The sequence below is a fragment of the Diorhabda sublineata genome, unplaced genomic scaffold (genome assembly GCF_026230105.1).
Source record: "Diorhabda sublineata isolate icDioSubl1.1 unplaced genomic scaffold, icDioSubl1.1 Dsub_32, whole genome shotgun sequence".
NCBI classification, from domain to species: domain Eukaryota; kingdom Metazoa; phylum Arthropoda; class Insecta; order Coleoptera; family Chrysomelidae; genus Diorhabda; species Diorhabda sublineata.
Genome location: NW_026614255.1, coordinates 62501 through 74830, shown reverse-complemented (window position 1 = coordinate 74830; position 12330 = coordinate 62501). Strand labels below are relative to the sequence as shown.

The 12330-nt window shown below is 41.9% G+C and overlaps 3 non-coding genes across 3 annotated transcripts in view; all 3 read left to right on the top strand.

Moving 5' to 3' along the window:
- The first annotated feature begins 6895 nt into the window (after positions 1 to 6895).
- LOC130452246 (small subunit ribosomal RNA) lies at positions 6896 to 8817 on the top strand. The gene has a single exon (XR_008910888.1). It is a non-coding gene; the product is annotated as a small subunit ribosomal RNA (ribosomal RNA).
- A 1164-nt stretch (positions 8818 to 9981) lies between these two features.
- LOC130452264 (5.8S ribosomal RNA) lies at positions 9982 to 10137 on the top strand. The gene has a single exon (XR_008910905.1). It is a non-coding gene; the product is annotated as a 5.8S ribosomal RNA (ribosomal RNA).
- A 632-nt stretch (positions 10138 to 10769) lies between these two features.
- The window catches only part of LOC130452260 (large subunit ribosomal RNA), a 4096-nt gene continuing 2535 nt past the window's right edge, over positions 10770 to 12330 (top strand). Inside the window, exon 1 of the ribosomal RNA XR_008910902.1 lies at positions 10770 to 12330. This exon is cut by the window's right edge and continues 2535 nt beyond it. This is a non-coding gene — a ribosomal RNA (large subunit ribosomal RNA).

Genomic DNA, 12330 nt, shown 5'->3' with positions numbered 1-12330 from the left:
ACTTGCACGAATTCACAGACACTAGCGCCACCTGCCGGCCAGAAGCCACACTTAACACGGTTTTATAGACACTAGCGCCCTCTGCCGGCCAGAAGACAAACTAAACACGGTTTTATAGACACTAGCGCCACCTGCCGGCCAGAAGCCACACTTAACACGGTTTTATAGACACTAGCGCCCTCTGCCGGCCAGGCGCCAAACTTGACACGGTTTTTTTTTTTCGATGTTATTACTATTTCATACAACTTTTATATGTTACACCTCGACAAGTTCTTATATCCTACCGGCCAGAAGAAAAACTAAACACGGTTTTATAGACACTAGCGCCACCTGCCGGCAAGAAGACAAACTAAACACGGTTTTATAGACACTAGCGCCCTCTGCCGGCCTGAAGCCACGCTTAACACGGTTTTATACACACTAGCGCCACCTGCCGGCCAGAAGACAAACTAAACACGGTTTTATAGACACTAGCGCCCTCTGCCAGCCAGACGCCAAACTTGACACGAATTTACAGACACTAGCGCCCTCTGCCGGCCAGAAGACAAACTAAACACGGTTTTATAGACACTAGCGCCCTCTGCCGGCCAGACGCCAAACTTGACACGAATTTACAGACACTAGCGCCACCTGCCGGCCAGAAGCCACACTTAACACGGTTTTATAGACACTAGCGCCCTCTGCCGGCCAGGCGCCAAACTTGCACGAATTCACAGACACTAGCGCCACCTGCCGGCCAGAAGCCACACTTAACACGGTTTTATAGACACTAGCGCCCTCTGCCGGCCAGAAGACAAACTAAACACGGTTTTATAGACACTAGCGCCCTCTGCCGGCCAGGCGCCAAACTTGACACGAATTTACAGACACTAGCGCCACCTGCCGGCCAGAAGCCACACTTAACACGGTTTTATAGACACTAGCGCCCTCTGCCGGCCAGACGCCAAACTTGACACGAATTTACAGACACTAGCGCCCTCTGCCGGCCAGAAGCCACACTTAACACGGTTTTATAGACACTAGTGCCCTCTACCGGCCAGACGCCAAACTTGACACGAATTTACAGACACTAGCGCCACCTGCCGGCCAGAAGCCACACTTAACACGGTTTTATAGACACTAGCGCCCTCTGCCGGCCAGACGCCAAACTTGACACGGTTTTTTTTTTTCGATGTTATTACTATTTCATACAACTTTTATATGTTACACCTCGACAAGTTCTTATATCCTACCGGCCAGAAGAAAAACTAAACACGGTTTTATAGACACTAGCGCCACCTGCCGGCAAGAAGACAAACTAAACACGGTTTTATAGACACTAGCGCCCTCTGCCGGCCTGAAGCCACGCTTAACACGGTTTTATACACACTAGCGCCACCTGCCGGCCAGAAGACAAACTAAACACGGTTTTATAGACACTAGCGCCCTCTGCCAGCCAGACGCCAAACTTGACACGAATTTACAGACACTAGCGCCCTCTGCCGGCCAGAAGACAAACTAAACACGGTTTTATAGACACTAGCGCCCTCTGCCGGCCAGACGCCAAACTTGACACGAATTTACAGACACTAGCGCCACCTGCCGGCCAGAAGCCACACTTAACACGGTTTTATAGACACTAGCGCCCTCTGCCGGCCAGGCGCCAAACTTGCACGAATTCACAGACACTAGCGCCACCTGCCGGCCAGAAGCCACACTTAACACGGTTTTATAGACACTAGCGCCCTCTGCCGGCCAGAAGACAAACTAAACACGGTTTTATAGACACTAGCGCCACCTGCCGGCCAGAAGCCACACTTAACACGGTTTTATAGACACTAGCGCCCTCTGCCGGCCAGGCGCCAAACTTGACACGGTTTTTTTTTTTCGATGTTATTACTATTTCATACAACTTTTATATGTTACACCTCGACAAGTTCTTATATCCTACCGGCCAGAAGAAAAACTAAACACGGTTTTATAGACACTAGCGCCACCTGCCGGCAAGAAGACAAACTAAACACGGTTTTATAGACACTAGCGCCACCTGCCGGCAAGAAGACAAACTAAACACGGTTTTATACACACTAGCGCCACCTGCCGGCCAGAAGACAAACTAAACACGGTTTTATAGACACTAGCGCCCTCTGCCAGCCAGACGCCAAACTTGACACGAATTTACAGACACTAGCGCCCTCTGCCGGCCAGAAGACAAACTAAACACGGTTTTATAGACACTAGCGCCCTCTGCCGGCCAGACGCCAAACTTGACACGAATTTACAGACACTAGCGCCACCTGCCGGCCAGAAGCCACACTTAACACGGTTTTATAGACACTAGCGCCCTCTGCCGGCCAGGCGCCAAACTTGCACGAATTCACAGACACTAGCGCCACCTGCCGGCCAGAAGCCACACTTAACACGGTTTTATAGACACTAGCGCCCTCTGCCGGCCAGAAGACAAACTAAACACGGTTTTATAGACACTAGCGCCACCTGCCGGCCAGAAGCCACACTTAACACGGTTTTATAGACACTAGCGCCCTCTGCCGGCCAGGCGCCAAACTTGACACGGTTTTTTTTTTTCGATGTTATTACTATTTCATACAACTTTTATATGTTACACCTCGACAAGTTCTTATATCCTACCGGCCAGAAGAAAAACTAAACACGGTTTTATAGACACTAGCGCCACCTGCCGGCAAGAAGACAAACTAAACACGGTTTTATGGACACTAGCGCCCTCTGCCGGCCTGAAGCCACGCTTAACACGGTTTTATACACACTAGCGCCACCTGCCGGCCAGAAGACAAACTAAACACGGTTTTATAGACACTAGCGCCCTCTGCCAGCCAGACGCCAAACTTGACACGAATTTACAGACACTAGCGCCCTCTGCCGGCCAGAAGACAAACTAAACACGGTTTTATAGACACTAGCGCCCTCTGCCGGCCAGACGCCAAACTTGACACGAATTTACAGACACTAGCGCCACCTGCCGGCCAGAAGCCACACTTAACACGGTTTTATAGACACTAGCGCCCTCTGCCGGCCAGGCGCCAAACTTGCACGAATTCACAGACACTAGCGCCACCTGCCGGCCAGAAGCCACACTTAACACGGTTTTATAGACACTAGCGCCCTCTGCCGGCCAGAAGACAAACTAAACACGGTTTTATAGACACTAGCGCCCTCTGCCGGCCAGGCGCCAAACTTGACACGAATTTACAGACACTAGCGCCACCTGCCGGCCAGAAGCCACACTTAACACGGTTTTATAGACACTAGCGCCCTCTGCCGGCCAGACGCCAAACTTGACACGAATTTACAGACACTAGCGCCCTCTACCGGCCAGAAGCCACACTTAACACGGTTTTATAGACACTAGTGCCCTCTACCGGCCAGACGCCAAACTTGACACGAATTTACAGACACTAGCGCCCTCTGCCAGCCAGACGCCAAACTTGACACGATTTTACAGACACTTGCGCCCTCTGCCGGCCAGAAGACAAACTAAACACGGTTTTATAGACACTAGCGCCCTCTGCCGGCCAGACGCCAAACTTGACACGAATTTACAGACACTAGCGCCACCTGCCGGCCAGAAGCCACACTTAACACGGTTTTATAGACACTAGCGCCCTCTGCCGGCCAGGCGCCAAACTTGCACGAATTCACAGACACTAGCGCCACCTGCCGGCCAGAAGCCACACTTAACACGGTTTTATAGACACTAGCGCCCTCTGCCGGCCAGAAGACAAACTAAACACGGTTTTATAGACACTAGCGCCCTCTGCCAGCCAGACGCCAAACTTGACACGAATTTACAGACACTAGCGCCCTCTGCCGGCCAGAAGACAAACTAAACACGGTTTTATAGACACTAGCGCCCTCTGCCGGCCAGACGCCAAACTTGACACGAATTTACAGACACTAGCGCCACCTGCCGGCCAGAAGCCACACTTAACACGGTTTTATAGACACTAGCGCCCTCTGCCGGCCAGACGCCAAACTTGACACGAATTTACAGACACTAGCGCCCTCTGCCGGCCTGAAGCCACGCTTAACACTTTTATATAATATACCTCGAACGGCTCCTACATACAAAACATCTCCATTCAATTTTCGCAATTCATCTTTTTCGACAAGTTCTTATATCGAGCGGAATATAATTTCATACTACTTGTTTTTCATTATTATCACTAATTTAATACAACTTTTATATAATACATCTCGGACGTTCATACATCGAGCGGCGATCTAATTTCATAATACTTTTTTCCGTTATTGTTAATATTTTCATAGCACTTTTATATTATATACCTCGAACGGCTCCTACATAAAAAACAACTCCATTCAACTTTCACAATTCATCTTTTTCGACAAGTTCCTAAGTCGAGCGGAATATAATTTCATACTACTTGTTTTTCATTATTATCACTAATTTAATACAACTTTTATATAATACATCTCGGACGTTCATACATCGAGCGGCGATCTAATTTCATAATACTTTTTTCCGTTATTGTTAATATTTTCATAGCACTTTTATATAATATACCTCGAACGGCTCCTACATACAAAACATCTCCATTCAACTTTCACAATTCATCTTTTTCGACAAGTTCATATATTTAGGGAAAATCTCATTTCATAATACTTGTTTTTCATAATTATTACTATTTTCATACAACTTTTATATAATATATCTCGTACGTTCGTTCATCGAGCGGCGATCTAATTTCATAATACATTTTTTCCGTTATTGTCAATATTTTCCATAACACTTTTATATAATATACCTCGAACGGTTCCTACATACAAAACATCTCCATTCAACTTTTACAATTCATCTTTTTCGACAAGTTCATATATTTAGGGAAAATCTCATTTCATAATACTTGTTTTTCATAATTATTACTATTTTCATACAACTTTTATATAATACATCTCGTACGTTCGTTCATCGAGCGGCGATCTAATTTCATAATACATTTTTTCCGTTATTGTTAATATTTTCCATAACACTTTTATATAATATACCTCGAACGGTTCCTACATACAAAACATCTCCATTCAACTTTCACAATTCATCTTTTTCGACAAGTTCATATATTTAGGGAAAATCTCATTTCATAATACTTGTTTTTCATAATTATTACTATTTTCATACAACTTTTATATAATACATCTCGTACGTTCGTTCATCGAGCGGCGATCTAATTTCATAATACATTTTTTCCGTTATTGTCAATATTTTCCATAACACTTTTATATAATATACCTCGAACGGTTCCTACATACAAAACATCTCCATTCAACTTTCACAATTCATCTTTTTCGACAAGTTCATATATTTAGGGAAAATCTCATTTCATAATACTTGTTTTTCATAATTATTACTATTTTCATACAACTTTTATATAATACATCTCGTACGTTCGTTCATCGAGCGGCGATCTAATTTCATAATACATTTTTTCCGTTATTGTTAATATTTTCCATAACACTTTTATATAATATACCTCGAACGGTTCCTACATACAAAACATCTCCATTCAACTTTCACAATTCATCTTTTTCGACAAGTTCATATATTTAGGGAAAATCTCATTTCATAATACTTGTTTTTCATAATTATTACTTTTTTCATACAACTTTTATATAATACATCTCGTACGTTCGTTCATCGAGCGGCGATCTAATTTCATAATACATTTTTTCCGTTATTGTCAATATTTTCAATAACACTTTTATATAATATACCTCGAACGGCTCCTACACACAAAACGTCTCCATTCAACTTTCACAATTCATCTTTTTCGACAAGTTCATATATTTAGGGAAAATCTCATTTCATAATACTTGTTTTTCATTATTATCACTATTTTCATACAACTTTTATATAATACATCTCGTACGTTCGTACATCGAGCGGCAATCTAATTTCATAATACTTTTTTTCCGTTATTGTTAATATTTTCCATAACACTTTTACGTCTCGGACGGTATGAAGTTTCATAATACTTCTTTTTAATATTCATAATACATCTTTTATATATTTTCACTATACATCTTTATTAATGTTAATGTAGAAAGCGTACCGTTGTACAGCGCACATATATGTGTGGTGTATCGAAGTTGACGTCTCGTTAAATTTTAATGAACTCGTTATAATTTACGTAAAGACGTTGTATCGGTCATTCCACATTATAGTGGATTATATAGTTTTCTGAAAGGGTCCCCGTTCTCCTCCAATATATTATCGTATATTGCTAGCGGTTCCCTTTTTAGATATTATATCAATTTATCCACAAATTAAATATATATTGCGAGATCGCGAATTTAGCTAGCGTTTTACCGCGAGCGATTCATATGCGATCGTCTATAAAAATATATATAATAATATAACATTTATATTATTACACAACATTGCGATAACTCTCATTATTCCGAGCGAGAATAAAAATTTCGTTCATTATTATCTAATTGTAAACCATGTCGCTTACAATCTAGCGAAGGGTAGAGATAATGTCGAAATTCTATTCCGGTCGACGTAATTATATCTTATTTAAAATATCATTTCGATTAAATTTTAGATAAATTTATAGTCGATTCGGTGAAAATTTTATGAAATATAAGAAAAATATATTATAATATATAAAGCGTGGCGCCGAAAATTATATATTTTCAATAATAAGCGCAGCAAACACCACGCAAACGAAAAAGTAAATAACAATGTGTTTATTATATACGAGAATATAGATGAATATAAAATATTATGTGTATAAATATAAAATATATGTAATATGAAAAAACGTCATCATAATTCTCATCCTCACATTATGTGGTGGATATTGTTATTAAAACTTTTTCGATAATAGTTTTATTATATATAAAATACACAAATAGTAGTTCCCTGGTTGATCCTGCCAGTAGTCATATGCTTGTCTCAAAGATTAAGCCATGCATGTCTCAGTACAAGCCAAATTAAGGTGAAACCGCGAAAGGCTCATTAAATCAGTTATGGTTCCTTAGATCGTACCCACATTTACTTGGATAACTGTGGTAATTCTAGAGCTAATACATGCAAACAGAGTTCCGACCGGAGACGGAAGGAGCGCTTTTATTAGATCAAAACCAATCGGTGGCGGGCTTGCTCGTCATCGTACAATTTGGTGACTCTGAATAACTTTTCGCTGATCGCACGGTCTCGCACCGGCGACGCATCTTTCAAATGTCTGCCTTATCAACTGTCGATGGTAGGTTCTGCGCCTACCATGGTTGTAACGGGTAACGGGGAATCAGGGTTCGATTCCGGAGAGGGAGCCTGAGAAACGGCTACCACATCCAAGGAAGGCAGCAGGCGCGCAAATTACCCACTCCCGGCACGGGGAGGTAGTGACGAAAAATAACGATACGGGACTCATCCGAGGCCCCGTAATCGGAATGAGTACACTCTAAACCCTTTAACGAGGATCAATTGGAGGGCAAGTCTGGTGCCAGCAGCCGCGGTAATTCCAGCTCCAATAGCGTATATTAAAGTTGTTGCGGTTAAAAAGCTCGTAGTCGAATCTGTGTCCCACGCCGCTGGTTCATCGTACGCGGTGTCAACTGGCGTGTCGTGGGACGTCCTGCCGGTGGGCTTAGCTCGCAAGGGCGGCCCAACTCAATCCCGCCGCGGTGCTCTTGACTGAGTGTCGAGGTGGGCCGGCACGTTTACTTTGAACAAATTAGAGTGCTTAAAGCAGGCCAAAATTTTGCCTGAATACTGTGTGCATGGAATAATGGAATAGGACCTCGGTTCTATTTTGTTGGTTTTCGGAACCCCGAGGTAATGATTAATAGGAACGGATGGGGGCATTCGTATTGCGACGTTAGAGGTGAAATTCTTGGATCGTCGCAAGACGGACAGAAGCGAAAGCATTTGCCAAAAACGCTTTCATTGATCAAGAACGAAAGTTAGAGGTTCGAAGGCGATCAGATACCGCCCTAGTTCTAACCATAAACGATGCCAGCTAGCGATCCGCCGACGTTCCTCCGATGACTCGGCGGGCAGCTTCCGGGAAACCAAAGCTTTTGGGTTCCGGGGGAAGTATGGTTGCAAAGCTGAAACTTAAAGGAATTGACGGAAGGGCACCACCAGGAGTGGAGCCTGCGGCTTAATTTGACTCAACACGGGAAACCTCACCAGGCCCGGACACCGGAAGGATTGACAGATTGAGAGCTCTTTCTTGATTCGGTGGGTGGTGGTGCATGGCCGTTCTTAGTTGGTGGAGCGATTTGTCTGGTTAATTCCGATAACGAACGAGACTCTAGCCTGCTAACTAGGCGTATTTCGACATCCCAAAGGCCCGTCGGTATTGAGTTTCGGCTCTTGCCGTTCGCGGTTTTTACTGTCGGCGTACAAATAATTCTTCTTAGAGGGACAGGCGGCTTCTAGCCGCACGAGATTGAGCAATAACAGGTCTGTGATGCCCTTAGATGTTCTGGGCCGCACGCGCGCTACACTGAAGGAATCAGCGTGTCCTCCCTGGCCGAGCGGCCCGGGTAACCCGCTGAACCTCCTTCGTGCTAGGGATTGGGGCTTGCAATTGTTCCCCATGAACGAGGAATTCCCAGTAAGCGCGAGTCATAAGCTCGCGTTGATTACGTCCCTGCCCTTTGTACACACCGCCCGTCGCTACTACCGATTGAATGATTTAGTGAGGTCTTCGGACTGAGCGCGGTGGCGTTTCGGCGTCGCCGATGCTTCGGAAAGATGACCAAACTTGATCATTTAGAGGAAGTAAAAGTCGTAACAAGGTTTCCGTAGGTGAACCTGCGGAAGGATCATTACAGAGTATTTGTTCGTTTTTAAACAAAAAATAAAAAAACGAAATCAAGTCTGTATTATTATATTATATATAATTGTGAAAGAAATTTTTCTTTTCTACAAAATAATCGAACTCTTCAAAAGAAAATTTATATATGATATAAATATATGATGTATATATATTGAAATTTTTTTTTTTTTTTTTTATAAAATTCGAACAAGTTTCGAATAATATTTAAAAAAAAAAAAGATAAATATATTTCATACGTCTATAAAATATATATCTACATATATAAATTTACAGTAAAAATAACGAAAAATTTTTATCATAGATTAGTAGAAGGAGTCGACGACGACGACGACGACGAACGACGATGACGACACAATAGTAGTAACAATATATTTTTATTATTATATATATATATATATTAACGATTGACAGAACGATCATTAACAAAATTTCTTGTTAACTAAAAACGTTCTAATATAAAGAATCGTTATTATAATAAACGAAAAATATATAGATTATTGAAACGTCGTCTGTTGTTGTTGTTGTTGTTGTTGTCGTCGTGTGTGTCTGTCTTCTGTATTTTTATGGAGAAATTTTATTTCGTTTTTTTATTATTACATAAGTTTTTTATCGATCGAAGGTAATACAAAAAAATTTCGACAATATTATATGTGATGATGATTATGTAAGATGATAAGACATTTTCTTCATCCGGGTACCTAAACGAAACTTTTAAGCACGTGTCGATTCTTTCGATATGTATAAAAATTCGTTTTAGAAATAATATTTCACGTATTATTTCGAAGGTGTTCGAAGATTTACGCCCGACCGTGTCGAAATTTGTATAAAACTTTCAAGATTAAAAAACTTGTAATAATTAAGAGGAATATATCGTGCGAGATATCTGTCTATGCGCGCCTCGTTTGTAATAAAACATGTGCAGCGGTTAAAATTTATCGGATATTTTTAAGTACGATATTATAATTTCTCTAAAATTTATATATAATTACCATTTAATAAATAATATATATATATATATATATATATATATATATTATATAAATGTCGTTAGATAATTCTATACGCGTATAAAATATTATAATATTATTATTAATTTAATAATCAAATATTAAAAATACGACGAATAGAATATGAGAAAACGACATAATAAAATGATTACCCTGAACGGTGAATCACTTGGCTCGTGGGTCGATGAAGAACGCAGCTAATTGCGCGTCAACTTGTGAACTGCAGGACACATGAACATCGACATTTCGAACGCACATTGCGGTCCTCGGATACTCGTTCCCGGACCACTCCTGACTGAGGGTCGTATCAATTTAAAAGACTGCTTAGAATTTAAAATTTTTCAATTTATTATAGAAAAATAAATGACTAAGCGTGTTGGATGTGTGAGACACAATAACGCACACTAAAAGAAAACACACGCACATACTATAAACTTGTGCGTATTTTTTTTTTGTGCGGCATCCTAAAATGCGAAAAGCAGCGTAAATTTTTTATAGAAAAAATTTGCGCAATTTTTGAACACAACGACGCTATTACTACCATAAATTGATCGTGTGTATTTTTATATGAAATACATAAAATTTGTTTGGTAGAGTTATATTTACGTATATATAGTCGATAAATAAGTGTATATATTATATATATTTAAAATGATAACGCGGTCGTCGTGTCCGAGAGAAATAATAAAGTTTCGAAGACTGGACGTCTGACCAGTGTTTTTTTTTATATCATTTATACTGTATCGACAAAATATATGAATTTATATATATATATATATATATATATATATATATATATATGTATAACTTGCTCTGCCGCCTCTATAAATAAAAACAAATAATGTTATATTTCGTATAATGTGATTAAACACACGTTTTTTTTTTTGTGATATTTTAGCGAATTGTATTTAAATATTATAGATATATTATAATATATCGACCTCAGAGCAGGTGAGATTACCCGCTGAATTTAAGCATATTACTAAGCGGAGGAAAAGAAACTAACTAGGATTCCCTTAGTAGCTGCGAGCGAACAGGGAAAAGCCCAGCACCGAATCCCGTGGTCGATATCGGCCACCGGGAAATGTGGTGTTAGGGAGGATCCGTTTATCACGAGATCGTGCGGCGCGTCCAAGTCCTTCTTGAACGGGGCCACAGCCCATAGAGGGTGCCAGGCCCGTAGCGACCGTTGCCGATTGCGTGAGGATCTCTCCTGAGAGTCGGGTTGCTTGAGAGTGCAGCCCTAAGTGGGTGGTAAACTCCATCTAAGGCTAAATATGACCACGAGACCGATAGCGAACAAGTACCGTGAGGGAAAGTTGAAAAGCACTTTGAAGAGAGAGTTCAAGAGTACGTGAAACCGTTCAGGGGTAAACCTGAGAAACCCGAAAGGTCGAAAGAGGAAATTCATTCGCGTTTCGATAATTGAAGTTGAACGTTTGTATGACGGATATTGTTGTTGTTTCGGCAACACAATAAATCGCGTTTTACGTTTTTCTAATCGATATCGAACGCGTGCACTTTTCCTCTAGTAGGACGTCGTGATCCGTTGGGTGTCTGTTTAAGACTCGAGGTGGAGACCACTTGATTTTTTCATGCGGACCCTCGATATTCCGACAGACTCGCTCGACGGTACAAATATGGCGCGGGGCCGCTAAATTATAATTAGCGTTCGGCCCGTAGCAAGAGCGTTTCGTGTTTGACGGTAATCGGACATAATGCCGATTCTGTCCCGGAACGACTGTTGGTTACGGTGTTCTCGAACAGACCTCGTTTCGAAACGCCGATCAACGACGCTATCGATTTGGGTAATTTCAGGACCCGTCTTGAAACACGGACCAAGGAGTCTAGCATGTGCGCGAGTCATTGGGAAATAACTAAACCTAAAGGCGTAATGAAAGTAAAGGTTTACCTCGCGTAGACCAAGGGAGGATAAGCGATTTGCTTTTTTAATAAATTGGATCGCTTCGCACTCCCGGGGCGTCTCGTTCTCATTACGAGAAGAGGCGCACCAAGAGCGTACACGCTGGGACCCGAAAGATGGTGAACTATGCCTGGTCAGGACGAAGTCAGGGGAAACCCTGATGGAGGTCCGTAGCGATTCTGACGTGCAAATCGATCGTCGGAACTGGGTATAGGGGCGAAAGACTAATCGAACCATCTAGTAGCTGGTTCCCTCCGAAGTTTCCCTCAGGATAGCTGGCGCTCGTAGCGTACGAGTTTCATCCGGTAAAGCGAATGATTAGAGGCATTGGGGTCGAAACGACCTCAACCTATTCTCAAACTTTAAATGGGTGAGATCTCCGGCTTGCTCGAACTTATGAAGCCGCGAGACTCGAATCAGAGTGCCAAGTGGGCCATTTTTGGTAAGCAGAACTGGCGCTGTGGGATGAACCAAACGTCGAGTTAAAGCGCCAAAATCGACGCTTATGGGATACCATGAAAGGCGTTGGTAACTTAAGACAGCAGGACGGTGGCCATGGAAGTCGGAATCCGCC